This window comes from Lepisosteus platostomus, chromosome 5, assembly GCF_059453375.1.
Source record: "Lepisosteus platostomus isolate fLepPlt1 chromosome 5, fLepPlt1.hap1, whole genome shotgun sequence".
Taxonomy (NCBI): Eukaryota; Metazoa; Chordata; class Actinopteri; order Semionotiformes; family Lepisosteidae; genus Lepisosteus; species Lepisosteus platostomus.
In genome coordinates this window covers 15463499-15476772 of record NC_142615.1, presented here as the reverse complement: position 1 = coordinate 15476772, position 13274 = coordinate 15463499, and the positions used below count along the sequence as shown (strand labels likewise).

The 13274-nt window shown below is 50.3% G+C and overlaps 4 non-coding genes and 1 pseudogene across 4 annotated transcripts; 3 read left to right on the top strand and 2 right to left on the bottom strand.

Moving 5' to 3' along the window:
* Nucleotides 1–965: 965 nt before the first annotated feature.
* trnah-gug (transfer RNA histidin (anticodon GUG)) lies at nucleotides 966–1037 on the bottom strand. Its single transcript has one exon. It is a non-coding gene; the product is annotated as a tRNA-His (tRNA).
* Nucleotides 1038–1677: 640 nt separating this feature from the next.
* Nucleotides 1678–1750, top strand: trnav-cac (transfer RNA valine (anticodon CAC)). Its single transcript has one exon. It is a non-coding gene; the product is annotated as a tRNA-Val (tRNA).
* A 616-nt stretch (nucleotides 1751–2366) lies between these two features.
* Nucleotides 2367–2438, bottom strand: trnad-guc (transfer RNA aspartic acid (anticodon GUC)). Its single transcript has one exon. It is a non-coding gene; the product is annotated as a tRNA-Asp (tRNA).
* Nucleotides 2439–9119: 6681 nt separating this feature from the next.
* Nucleotides 9120–9238, top strand: LOC148664040 (5S ribosomal RNA). Its single transcript, XR_015938415.1, has one exon. It is a non-coding gene; the product is annotated as a 5S ribosomal RNA (ribosomal RNA).
* Nucleotides 9239–10881: 1643 nt separating this feature from the next.
* LOC148664039 (5S ribosomal RNA) lies at nucleotides 10882–11000 on the top strand (annotated as a pseudogene).
* The last annotated feature ends 2274 nt before the right edge of the window (nucleotides 11001–13274 follow it).

The following is a 13274-nucleotide window of genomic DNA, read 5'->3' as shown; positions in this document are numbered from 1 at the left end:
CAGGAGTCAATGTGAGGAAGATGCGCTGGACAGAGCTCAGAGGGCGCAGCTGGGTGGCTTTCCTACTGAGTGACGTTCCTGCAACACTCTCCCGCTACTCTTGGTGCGCTCATGCCACAACACAGGAAGGCTGGAGCAGGTGGCTGTGGGCTTTGCGCACCGCCGAAATAGCTCAGTTGGGAGAGCATTAGACTGAAGATCTAAAGATCCCGGGTTTCGGTATTTTGTTTCATCGCGCCCTTTGTTCCTCTCTCCAGCGCCCCCTGCCTAAAGTGACGCGTCCCTTTCTCAGCCCGAAACGCAAGCGAGACACCAGCAGCGGTCCCTTCAGGTTTCCGTAGTATAGCGGCTAACACGCGAAAGGTCCCCGGTTCGAGACCGGGTGGAAACAGCCTCGTTTTGCACGCTCCTGTACTTCACAGAGGTCTTGAGCGACCGCTCATTTGTTCCCAATGTATTTCCGGTGCCTTCGTGCACTCTTGTACCAAACGCACGTTCCTTCTGTACGCGGAGCCGATCATTTGCAATTGGGCTGTGCCGACAGACCAGGACGAGCTCTGTCGGCTCAAAAGCAGCGCAGGACCTGCAAGAACAACAGAAAGATTAGCATCCAGCGGGGGCCTCTTAGTGAGCCCAAGAGCTCATCAAGAATCGGCTCCAGCAACAGGGCTGGGCGCATTGTTCCATTCTCCGCCCACTGTCGGTGTAAACAAGTCCCTCCTGGTCTCTGCTTCAAATGCACTTTCCTGCGTTTGCTTTGGTGTAACTGGCTTCCCCTGCATGGGCGAATGTGAAGAAGATCCTTAGTAAGTCATTGAAGAAAACCGAGAAGAGGTTGGAGTGGCCTCTGTCGTTCATCAACGATCCAGTCAGGCAGTACTCCTCTGTAAAGCGCCGTTCGTTCACATCGATTGGCTTTTTTTTGCCTTCATTCGTGCGAGTAGTAAAAGCAGACGCCCCTATTCTGCCGTGACCCGGATTCGAACCAGGGTTGTTGCGGCCACAACACAAAGTACTGACCACTATACTATCACAGCGAGTTACCGAGACACACGCGGCAGGGCGGAAAGGGCTGTGCTCTCTTCGTGTGACATAATTCGGAAAAGTCCTGACAACTCTCTTGCGTGTTTTCTCATATTTATGTAGTTTGCTTGCATGATGCCGGGAACAGCATGGTTGTTCGCTGCCATATAGTCTAGCGGTTAGGGTTCCTGGTTTTCACCCAGGCGGTTCGACTCGGTTTTGCCTCCTGCTTTCCAAAAGATCAGCACCGTGTACGAAAGAGCCGCATTAAAACTACTCGAGCGTGCAAAACGTGCGAGAAGAGGGGGAGCTTGTTTCCAACCGAAACTTCTCGCGTGTGAGACGAGCTGATCATCGCTGTGGGAGGGTTACTCTGGTAGACAGGGCTGACCTTCGGCAATAGGATTTATAGTCTCCAAGATGATATTTGCACTTTCTGGAGAGGCGATTTTCTCCACTTCAGTAGCCCGATTTCGTCGATTGCGTGGAGAGGGCTGTAGAATGTGGCGCCGCCTTTCCTGCTCCGTCCATGACAGGCGTGCTGGTCTCTGGAGAGAGAGCACGGTCCATCAGCGCACTCCAATAAAGGCACTGGAAGCAGCTGAATCGCATTGGTGAAGCTCAGCACTGGGCCGCTGGGCACGTCTTACCACCGTTTCCGTAGTGTAGTGGTTATCACGTTCGCCTCACACGCGAAAGGTCCCCGGTTCGAAACCGGGCGGAAACAGACATCTTTTGTCGCCAGGCACAAAAGGGGATTGGGGGTTCGCCTAGCGTTGTAATCGAACAGACCCACTCACCTCTTAGTGTGGCGGGATCTGCACAGTGCATGTCACAGCGCATCCTGCTTTCACTTCAATGCGCGTCCTGATGTACCCCAGTCTCCCGCGTGACAGGTGGGGACAGGTGACAGGTCCTATACTAACGAGGAAGACATCGCTCTCTCCGACCCCCGGCATCGTGTCCCGACCCACCGTGCTGGAAGCCGACGCGTGCTGTGATTCCTTTACGGAGCAGAAATGACAACCGAGGAGCCGAGAGATCATTTCAGCATTTCGCGTCTGAACGGAAAACATAAACGACCAACTCGGAATGACTTGCCTTTGACGCTTCTCAAAGCGTTCTTTGTGCATCGAACAGACCCACTCACCTCTTAGTGTGGCGGGATCTGCACAGTGCATGTCGCAGCGCTTCCTGCTTTCACTTCAATGTGCTTCCTGATGTCGAGTCGTGTGCCGTGCGGAGGCTCTGAAAGCGAGAGCAATGAAAAGGTGCACGACGCTGTGAAAGAAAACAGAGAAGTGAAAGGCAGTCATTTCTCTAAGGAGGTGAAAGAAAAGCTACTCCCCGTCGGGGAATCGAACCCCGGTCTCCCGCGTGACAGGCGGGGATACTTACCACTATACTAACGAGGAAGACATCGCTCTTTCCAACCCCCGGCATCGTGTCACGACCCAGCATGCTGGAAGCCGACGCGTGCTGTGATTCCTTTACGGAGCAGAAAAGACAACCGAGGAGCCGAGAGATCATTTCAGCATTTCGCGTCTGAACGGAAAACACAAACGACCAACTAGGAATGACTTGCCTTAGACGCTTTTCAAAGCGTTCTTTGTGCACGACGACTGCGCCGCCTAGCAGATACAAATGGGTTGTACAACTTTGAACTAGCAAATGGAAGAGGGCTAAGCCCCCTCTCTTTTAGCCCAGGTTCGATCTGTCTCCCAGAATCACCAGGGTGCACGCACACACACCCGTGCCGTTGAAGTGCTCTGCTTCATTTCTAAGGGCATCTCAACATTCACTCCTACCCCGAGTGCAGAAAAGACAGCGTCCGCAGCAACAACAGCTCAGGTCTCTGCACAGGAGCTAAGCTGCCCCCATCTCCTCTGCTTTGCGGCTCCTGCGGAGCGGAGTCCTGCCTGGAGCCGTGTTTGCAGGCGGCGGCTCCCCGCGCCCTGTCTGTGCGTCGTGTCCAAGAGCTCCTGGGAGGAAGAGAGAGCCCTCCCACTCGGGGGCTTTTCCACGGTCTGTGTGAGGAGGGGCGGGTGTGTCCAGTAGCTTATCAAGCGGAAGCCTGGGGCGGCGGAGAGCTGTGATCGTGCAGACCTTGAGGTGTCACCTCTTTGTCTGCTTTCCCGCCCCCCCTCCGCCCAAGCTCTGCTCCAAAGTAGCCCGGCAACCCCTCACACCTGCACGTGTCACAACCTAAGGTGCGGTCATGAGACACCCATGGGGTGTCGTTCTGTTCTTGCTAATTGTTTCCTGCCCGTCGCAGGCAGGAGTCCATGCGAGGAAGATGCGCTGGACAGAGCTCAGAGGGCGCAGCTGGGTGGCTTTCCTTCTGAGTGACATTCCTGCAACACTCTCCCGCTACTCTTGGTGCGCTCATGCCACAACACAGGAAGGCTGGAGCAGGTGGCTGTGTGCTCTTTGCACCGCCGAAATAGCTCAGTTGGGAGAGCGTTAGACTGAAGATCTAAAGATCCCGGGTTTCGGCATTTTGTTTCATCGCGCCCTTTGTTCCTCTCTCCAGCGCCCCCTTCCTAAAGTGACGCGTCCCTTTCTCAGCCCGAAACGCAAGCGAGACACCAGCAGCAGTCCCTGCAGGTTTCCGTAGTGTAGCGGCTATCACGTTCGCCTAACACGTGAGAGGTCCCCGGTTCGAGACCGGGCGGAAACAGCCTCGTGTTGCACGCTCCTGTACTTCACAGAGGTCTTGAGCAACCGGTCATTTGTTCCCAATGTATTTACGGTGCCTTCGTGCACTCTTGTACCAAACGCACGTTCCTTCTGTACGCGGAGCCGATCATTTGCAATTGGGCTGTGCCGGCAAACCAGGACGAGCTCTGTCGGCTCAAAAGCAGCGCAGGACCTGCAAGAACAACAGAAAGATTAGCATCCAGCGGGGGCCTTTTAGTGAGCCCAAGAGCTCATCAAGAATCGGCTCCAGCAACAGGGCTGGGCGCATTGTTCCATTCTCCGCCCACTGTCGGTGTAAACAAGTCCCTCCTGGTCTCTGCTTCAAATGCACTTTCCTGCGTTTGCTTTGGTGTAACTGGCTTCCCCTGCATGGGCGAATGTGAAGAAGATCCTTATTAAGTCATTGAAGAAAACCGAGAAGAGGTCGGAGTGGCCTCTGTCGTTCATCAACGATCCAGTCAGGCAGTACTCCTCTGTAAAGCGCCGTTCGTTCACATCGATTGGCTTTTTTTTTGCCTTCATTCGTGCAAGTAGTAAAAGCAGACACCCCTTTAGGGAGCCTGTCAGCACCCGGCGTTTTCCCCTTCTGTAAGCTCTCCATAGCCTCTCAGCTCTTCTACTGTCAAATCCCCCTCAAGTACTTCCCTATCTTCTTCACTCAAAACGTTTTCTAGCTTTGAGGTAAAAAAATGAATTTCTTCATCCTTTACCTCTGTAGAGCTGTACAGTCTTGAGTAGAAGTGTCACGCCCTCTGCAGCCAGAGGGCGGTCCTTCTATGTCCTATCCCTAGTTTCTGGTCTGCTGTCCTTCCTGTCCCTCTCTTTCCCTTGGCTAAATATTTCAGGGTCTTGCACTCTGTCCTCGCTCAGCACTGACGTTCGGATGTCCTGAGACCCGCCTAGCACCAGGGCGCCCCACGTCCGCTCCCTGAGGGCACAGGTTTCTATACGGCATTCCTGAACTCTTTGCACTAATGAGCCCGGGCCTTTTTCCCGTATCGCCGCTAAGCATATGGGTCTTTTTCCGCCCTCCTGCTCCCCACGGTTAGTCCCCTTGGACGTCCGTGACAAGAAGGCCTCGATGCAGGAGAGGATAGCACTCGGCTCTGTTCTCTCTCTTCCCTCCTCATCAACTACACTTTCCATGACAGAATTGGAGCCTACCACTTTCCTGAAAAAGAAGCAAGTACACTTCTCATTTTCTTCCAAGAACTGCACTCTGCTTCTTAACAGCACTCCTCGACTACTTTCTTCCGCTATGCTCCGGACATCCTTTTTTAAAAGGGTGATATCCTCGAGCACATCGAAGCCACTGTCTCGTGTAGAGACGCTGCAGCTGCCTCTGTTTCCTGGCTAGCACTCTTCTCCGTCTGGCAGCAGCCTTCCTTCCCTCAGCCATGAAAAAGGCCTTTGTCCTCACCTTCACCTCCTCCCACCACTCTCCTACTGACTCGTACAGACACTGCAAGGACAGCCACTGTGATAGTTTCTCCTTGTAGCGGGATACTACCCCCTCATTCTCTAGCAGCTTTGTGTTGAGTTTCCAGAGGCCTGGGCCAAAGACAGTCCCGCCCTGGAGTTCCACTCTACACCCTAAAGCCTGATGATCTGAGAAGAAGACAGGCTGAAGAGTGACCCCAACAACTTTCACTCTCTCTGAGACAAAGCAATAGTCAATTCTGGAGCTGCTATTCCTCCCTGACCATGTATATCCTGCTATTGTGGGATATATACATCTATATGTGTCTGAGAGTTTAAAGTCTTGAACTAAGTTTTGCAGGGCCAGTGAGCTGGAATCCAATTTTATCGGAGAGCTAGACTGCCTATCTGTGTGCTCTAAGATACAATTAAAATCCCCTCCCACTATCACGTCTGTGCTACATAACAATAGGGGAGAGAGTGCTTTGAGTAGCTCCACCCTTCCTCCAGCGTCAGTAGGACAATACACATTGATTAGACGCAGGTTAACGGTCCCCCATTCCACATCCACACAAAGCAACCTGCCATCTATGACCCTCTGAATACTTTTCAATTTGAATGCCCATCCTTTGAAAAGAATGGCCACGCCAGAGGTTCTGTTGTTATTGTCCCCTGACCAATCAGAAGGCCCTTTATCCCACCTATCTTCAAAGCTTTTATACCTCTCTTGATTTACTTCTTTTTCTTTTTCTTCTTACCAATTTCCTGCCAGCCATCCTCTGAATGAGCCTTCATCAGGGTGGCAGCAGTAATAGCGTTCACGGAGTCCATTTCAGGGAAGGGGGTAGAGGGAGGGGTGGAGGGGTTCCAGCTGTCCCCATCACCATGCTCTCCTTCCTCCTCGCTCGGGGAGAAAACAGAGTCATTTTTCCTTTTCCTCAAGTCCAGCTCCTGGGAGCACTGAGGGGAAAGGGGTGCAGCCGATGCACCAGTCTCCTCTTCGCCCTCACCCACCAGCTGCTGCAGATCCTCCGTGATGGACTGGCTGGACCCGCTCCACCGGGAGGCCCCACACTGGCCCTCGTTCTGAGGAGCAGGAGTGGGGGAGGGGTCCTCGCTGTTCTCGGGGGTTTTCAAACCCTCGTGCTTGTCTGGTGCAGTCTGCAGTTGTGGGGGCGTAGTGGATTTCTCTTCCACCGGCCCCGGAGCCACAGCAGGACTGATCCTGGCTGGAGGCTGAGAGTCTTTGTCCAACAAGGGTTCTTTGTTTGACTTGTTATTTGCTTTGGATTTTCAGGCCGGTTTGGCTGAAACAAGCACTGCCTCATCCTTTCTCATTTTGAGTTTATTGGCGTAGGCGTGAGGGCAGTTCTTAAAAACGTGTCCTTCCAAGCCACATAAATTGCAATTTGGCAGCATTGAACAGTCAGAGGCTAAATGTCCCTGTTTGCCACAGGTCATGCAGCATTTCACAGTGCAGGACGATGCCAGGTGTCCCACAGCACCACAGCGCTGACACACCTTTGGTTGTCCCACATAAAAAACATAGCCATTGCAGGCGCCCAGCCGGATTGTAGAGGGCAGGTGCCTTAAGCCTCCATTTACATTGTCCGGTAGCAAACGAACCTCGAATTTCCTTGCTCCTGTTTTTATACTGTCAACATCTCTAACCTCAGTTCCATGGTGGACAGTGCAGTACTGGTTAAGCCAGGTGTGAATGTCCTCCGTCTTTGCCAGATCCGAGAACATAACAACATGCACCGTTTTCCTCTCTCTCTGTGTCAGAGGCTGCAAGTTGATCTTCTCAAGGGCAGGAACTTTCCCTCTTTTTGCCTCAAACACATCCACACATCGTTCAAACAGAGAATAGGTAGCAAAAACAACCTCAAATGCTTTCTGACCTGGGAGAGCGAAGATGAAATCCAAGTGCCGAGGTTCAAAGCCAAGTTCCTTCTGCAACACTTTTCTGCTGAACTGCATGCGATCCATGAAGAGGTCATCCAAAAGCTCAAAACGCACAGCATTCTTGCGGGATCCAAAAGTTGCCATTTCGTAAACTGCAAAACAAACACTGCTTCCACAAAACAAGAAAACAATCCAACTACTCCACCTACAGGATGATCAAGGTATCTCCCCTGCCAGGTAAGTATAAGTTATATAAGGCCCTGCAAGCGGCCCACAGCCACAGCACAAAGCGCGCAGCCTAGGCCAGCTACTCGCCCCGCAAGCCACTGCCTCCTGCACACTCACACGCCACACTAACACTCAAAAGGGTGGGCAAAACGAGAAAACGAGCGCGCCGTTTCCTACACATCTGCAGTCGCCAATGCGCATTCGCAGCATGTCCCGGGATGCAATTTGGCCTCATTTGCATAACACCAGACCCACAAATCGCTACGCAAGCTTGCGTCGTGTGCCTGCCACACACCGAACAAACACCGGAGCCTTTTAAGCAATTTCCAAAAAATGGGCCTGCTCGCCTGCCCACAAGGCTCCGTCTCTTACCCGCTCTCCAGAGACTGCTGCCTTCTGTGCTGTTCTCTCGGCACCGCTGCAGCGCACACAACTCCTGCAGCGCGGGGAGAAAGTTTCCACGCTCCGCCGCAGGGAAGGCTCGCTCCGTGCGCACATGTCCTTTCAATGCCAGTTCAACAAGTGCTCCGCATTAGCAGCGTCGGGGCTCCGGCGTGTCGCACCTCACCTCACCTCGCACAGCCCCCTCCTTGAATGTCTGGCGCTGGGCATGCCCCGCTCTCCTCCACCTTATCTTATCGCGTGTGACCACCGACAATGGCCACAATGCCGGGGAATGGCACCTGTAAAGTGTTAATTGGGGCACAGGAACAGCCCGTCTCGTCTCGGGGGCCAGCTTCTAAGACAATACAGCAAACACAGCGGGGCGGGGGAAGTAGACGACACGACACATGCAGGTACATTCAGCTCCGGCGGGAACGAGTCATTTGTCGGTCTTTTCAAGTGCTGGGAGCCGAGTAATCCTTCGCTTGTATCGTTTCTCCCCGGTGACTAGATCTCACCCTGCGACTCTCGACTGGGCTCACCCACGGCAACCCAGCAGGTGTGAGCCTAGCCGGCACCCGGATGGGAGATTCCCCCCAGAAAAGCTCAGGTTGCTGCTGCTCCTACAAGAGGTGTGACTGGGACCAGTAGGGAGCACTCACCCTGCGGTCTGTGTGGCTTTCTTATGCCCCAGCATCCTGATGGCGACACTCTGCTGCACAAACAGGCGCCGTCCTTCGGGGGAGGCATAAAACCCAGGTCCCAACCCTCCTTGGCCATTAAGAAATACCAGGGCGTCTCTCAAAAAGAGACTCCGGGGGTGTCTCTCTGGTGTTAGTGTTCCCCTTTACCAATCAGTCGGGGTCTCCTCCTAATCCCCGTCTCATATGTAACAATCAATGACGAGGCCCCCCTGTCCCGCGATATTGTACTTGTCTCCTGGCTGCTGGCTGGCGCCGTGAGATTTAGTACTCGCGCAAGAGACAGGGGGCAGAGCGCGAACGCGGTCCCCCGCCCCCCACAAAGTGTGCGCTCCAGGTTCCCTCTCGGGGCTCTGCAACACAGCGGAAAGGCAGCGAGAAGGAGCCTCTTGCTCTGACGCCGCAAGGCCACAAGAGTGCGGAGGCGCCATGTGCCCGGCCGACGTGTTGGACTGGTGCGCTTTATGTGCTGAAATAAACACGCGACAGCCCAGAAATGTTTTCAGAGTGCTGTGCACTGGAGGTTTTTGTCTTGTGAAGACTTGCCTTGTGCTCCTCCGTGCAGTTTGTTTGTTCTCCTCAAGTGCGGGACAAGCCAACACAAGGGAGCACATTCGCCAACATCCAGGTACGCAATGCGATTTGGAAAGAGGCTCCTTTCCAAAGAGTTGCACACGAACGATCCTTCAGTCCTGCTCGGGGGGCACAGAGCCCCAGCCACACACAGCTTCAAGTAGCGAGTTAGGCACGATGGCTTTTCCTTGTGGCCACACCACCCTGAATGTGCCTGATCTCATCTGATCTTGGAAGCTAAGCAGGGTTGGGCCTGGTTAGTACTTGGATGGGAGACTTCCTGGGAATACCAGGTGCTGCAAGCTTTTGCTCTCTTGGCCAGCAGGGATCGCCGTTGGTGCCGTAGGCTTTGGGAGGAAAACCTGGAGGATGGAAAGGTGATCTATAGCCTCATCTCTAGAAATGTTTTGTTGCTATGGCATGTGTGTGACCCATATAAAAAAAAACCCGTTTGTAAAACGAATATCGAAGCTGCCTCTAAATCTGCAAATGAAGATGAGTCGATAAACCACTTGTTTTTCGTATAACTATACATATATTCATTTATTACTGATTTCATTCATTGAGCACAGATACAATAGAGGTACAGCCATTCACTGTTTGACATGTCTGCACTGGTACAGAACCTAGCAATCAGAAAACGGGTGAAACTGTCTTGAGAATTAGCATACAGTACCGAGGCCCCCATGACCAAATAAATTGGCCTTAATAATGCAGACTACAGCAAAACGACTGACTTTGAAAAGGGAATGAATGTCCGGAAGAAGTAGTGTAACCAGCTTGAAATGCTTCTCTGGACCTCTAACTAAAAGAAACCGGGAACCAGCAGTGGCTTTCGAACTGGGATCCTATCGCAGCACGTGGTGTCGTAACTCTTCCGTATCTGATATTGGACCAAGCACATCAGGGGAGAGCGCGAACGCAGTCCCCCACTACCAGAAATTATGCAGTAGAGCCTCGCCCTGGGTGAATCGATTTTTTAAGAACTTTTAAAAGTTCACAAAAAAATACAGGACATCACAAATTAGAAAGCTTTACATTAATATACATACTTAAAACAGTATATATGATCACATCTCATTACATTTTGACATGGTACCAGTTACATAGCAACAATTTCTTTTTTTCTGGTGTAAATCACATTCTTTACTTAAACATGATAATGTTTTTCACAGTTTCTTGAGATATTGACCTATGCTCTCTATTTCCCACAGATTTTCTGCTTCCTCCCTCCTTTCTCTCCACAGATCTCTGAGGTAATAGTTCTCTCGGGTGATGAACAGGGCCAGGCTACCTGCTGCCTTGACTGGGACCTCGATGCCTTTGAACAGCCCCATGGTCCTCACTCTCCACAGGGCGTCTTTCCCACTGTTCACCACGGCCCAGATCCTGTCAAACACGTCAGGAGGAAGTTTGACAGGAGAGATGCCGTTGTAGCGGCAATGCTTGTTATTAAGACAGAATTAAGCGGTGGTATGCTGTCCTAAATGAGGCCCCATCTCACCCTCCATCTCTGTGGTGCTTGTGTATTAGCGTGAGCGTTTTTTATTCTGATCAGGAACAGTTTTACAAGTCCGCAAAGGATCGAGGAAAGGTTTATCGCCAGCTGAAAAGAGACACAGCGCTTCGGCTGTGGAGACTTGTTCGGCTGGCGTTCTGGGAGTCGCGTTTTTCAGAATTGTATTGAGATCGTTTTCCACAGAGCTCAGATGTCAAAGCACAGCAGCAGCTCTCCACAGCGATCCTCTATAGCGCCCTTTCTCCCGCAGCTCCGTCCTCATTGGAAGGAAGCAAGAGTGAAAGGCTGAAGTGAAATAGAGCGGAACGAAGGCAGTGAAGAGAGAGAACGTGGTAAGAAGAGAAAAACGCAAGGGAAAAAAAGATGCGTCGTAAAAGAGGTGACAGAGCTGTCCTCTCTATAAGAAGGGTGCCAGCGAGCCTTGCTCTCGCTTACGGCCACATCCCCTTGAGCACGCCTGATCTCGTCTGATCTCGGAAGCTAAACAGGGATGGGCCTGGTTAGTACTTGGATGGGAGATCTCCTGGGAATACCAGGTGCTGTAAGCTTTTAAGCACAGGAGGCGCCCTATCCCCGTTCGCTCGCTCATTCCCCTGTTCACACGTGCAGTGCGGCTTGTCCGTCTGTTTATTTGTCAGCTTTGGCGAGATACTGGTGCTTGTGTATTAGCGTGAGCGTTTTTTATTCTGATCATGAACAATTTTACAAGTCCGCAAAGGATCGAGGAAAGGTTTATCGCCAGCTGAAAAGAGACACAGCGCTTCGTCTGTGGAGACTTGTTTGGGTGGCGTTCGGGGAGTCGCGTTTTTCAGAATTGTATTGAGATCATTTTCCACAGAGCTCAGATGTCAAAGCACAGCAGCAGCTCTCCACAGCGATCCTCTATAGCGCCCTTTCTCCCGCAGCTCCGTCCTCATTGGAAGGAAGCAAGAGTGAAAGGCTGAAGTGAAATACAGATGCAGCCATTCAAAATGAGCGTTAAAAACCCGCGGTTCAGTAACCAACCCGCAGGGCACCGTAGGGCACCGCGGTAAGTGATTGGCTGGCCAAAATGACCGACAGGGGCACTCGTGGTGCATTGGTTGGTAGTGAAAAGATTTAATCATTTAATGTCTTTACTGTGCACGTTTCAATACGCTTAGTTTTGAATATTTATATGGAATTTTACCACTAAAGGGAAATTTTAGTAGCTGAGCATAAAAAGAAGAGGAGCATAACGCATCTGAAGGTCATAAACGATATTAATTTAGGAACATAAACATTACTGTATGTACATAAACTGTACTGTGTATGGCTGGTCTTGATAGTTTAAAGAAAAAATACACACCAGTCTTCCATTTCTCCCTAAACATTTTAAGCATGAAAGTTTTATGAAACGGTACCCAAACATGTGATTGCTGTATAGAATGAATTTTAATTTTTAAAAATTATTTAACACGAAAATTAAGCTGTTTACATCTTCCGCCTGAGAACAGTCAACCGTTGCTACCCAACGCAGAAACACAGCCACTAACTAGCAAAGAGAGGACATTAGCTAGCCAATATGATAAAGAAATAAATGATTATTTTGTATATTTCTTTTGCACATTTATTTGAACATTTCCATCGATTGTACAAGCACTTGGAAACTGTCCAATCCCTAGTTCATCAAGCATTTACCGGTCTGGCGCCGGTCTGTGTCTTCTAGGATATAATGCCAGCGAACTCTTGTTTTTATGTCCACTATAACTACGCTGGGCAAACATTCCAAGGTCAAATTCTTCCAGCACGGGGGTACCTTTAAAGCGGAGACGACGGCACCAAATTTTTTTGGCGCGCCTTCTCTTTTAAGCCCTGGCCAAATATGAAGACAGTACGTACAGTTATAATTCAAACGGAATTAAAAACTACACATCCCAGTTACCATGGTGGTGCTTGTGATCATTGCGTTTAACCAACGAAACAGGGCGAAAAATTAGTCACATGACTTTGGGGCAGAGTTTCGAAAGCTTAACCTATCAGCAACAAAGCGAAATTTACACGATAGGCTACCTCAAACTGTCAGTTACACGACTGTGTATGTCACTTAAGACACTCCTATTTGGCATTTTAGTTATGGAGGCGAGAAGACGCCCCCCCCCCCTTCTCTGGGTGTCTGATTTGCCGCCATCTTTAACTGTTCGGTGTCCGAATCGGAGTAGCTACGCGTACGAAATAAAGTTAATCCCAACTACAAAACATATATTTTTGTGGTAAGAGGGCGCAAAACATCAGTATTTACTGCTATTAATTACTGTACGATTTATAGTTGAAATTTGAGCCTAGATATAAAGTTAGATATAAAGTTAAAATCTCGACAAAGCAATGTAGGAAATACAGAGAAAATAAATCCTTTCTGACATCTAAAATCAGTTTCGATCAAGGTCTCTAAAACGAGAAAAGAAAAAGAGGATTTTCGGACAGCAATTACGCTGTGTTTATATAGAATAACTGATTTATGAGCAATCTAATTTCTTGTTCGTTTAAAATAGTGAAATGTCAGCTGCAAAAGATCGCACCAGAAACAGCACTCTCTCTGCCTGTCATAGACGTTCAGGAAAGGCTGAATGAAGTCATGTCAAGTACAATAATTCGGTGATCAATAATAACAATTGTAGGACAGTATATAAGGAGGATAAGGATTTTGAAGTTGACTCGAAATCTGATAGGTAACCAGTGCAAGGACTTGAAAACAGGTATAATGCATCCCTGATAGGATTCTTGCTGTCATATTCTGAACATATTGAAGATTGCTCAGTGTGGATTTAATTTCCCCAGTGAACAGGATGTGCATTTATTAATTC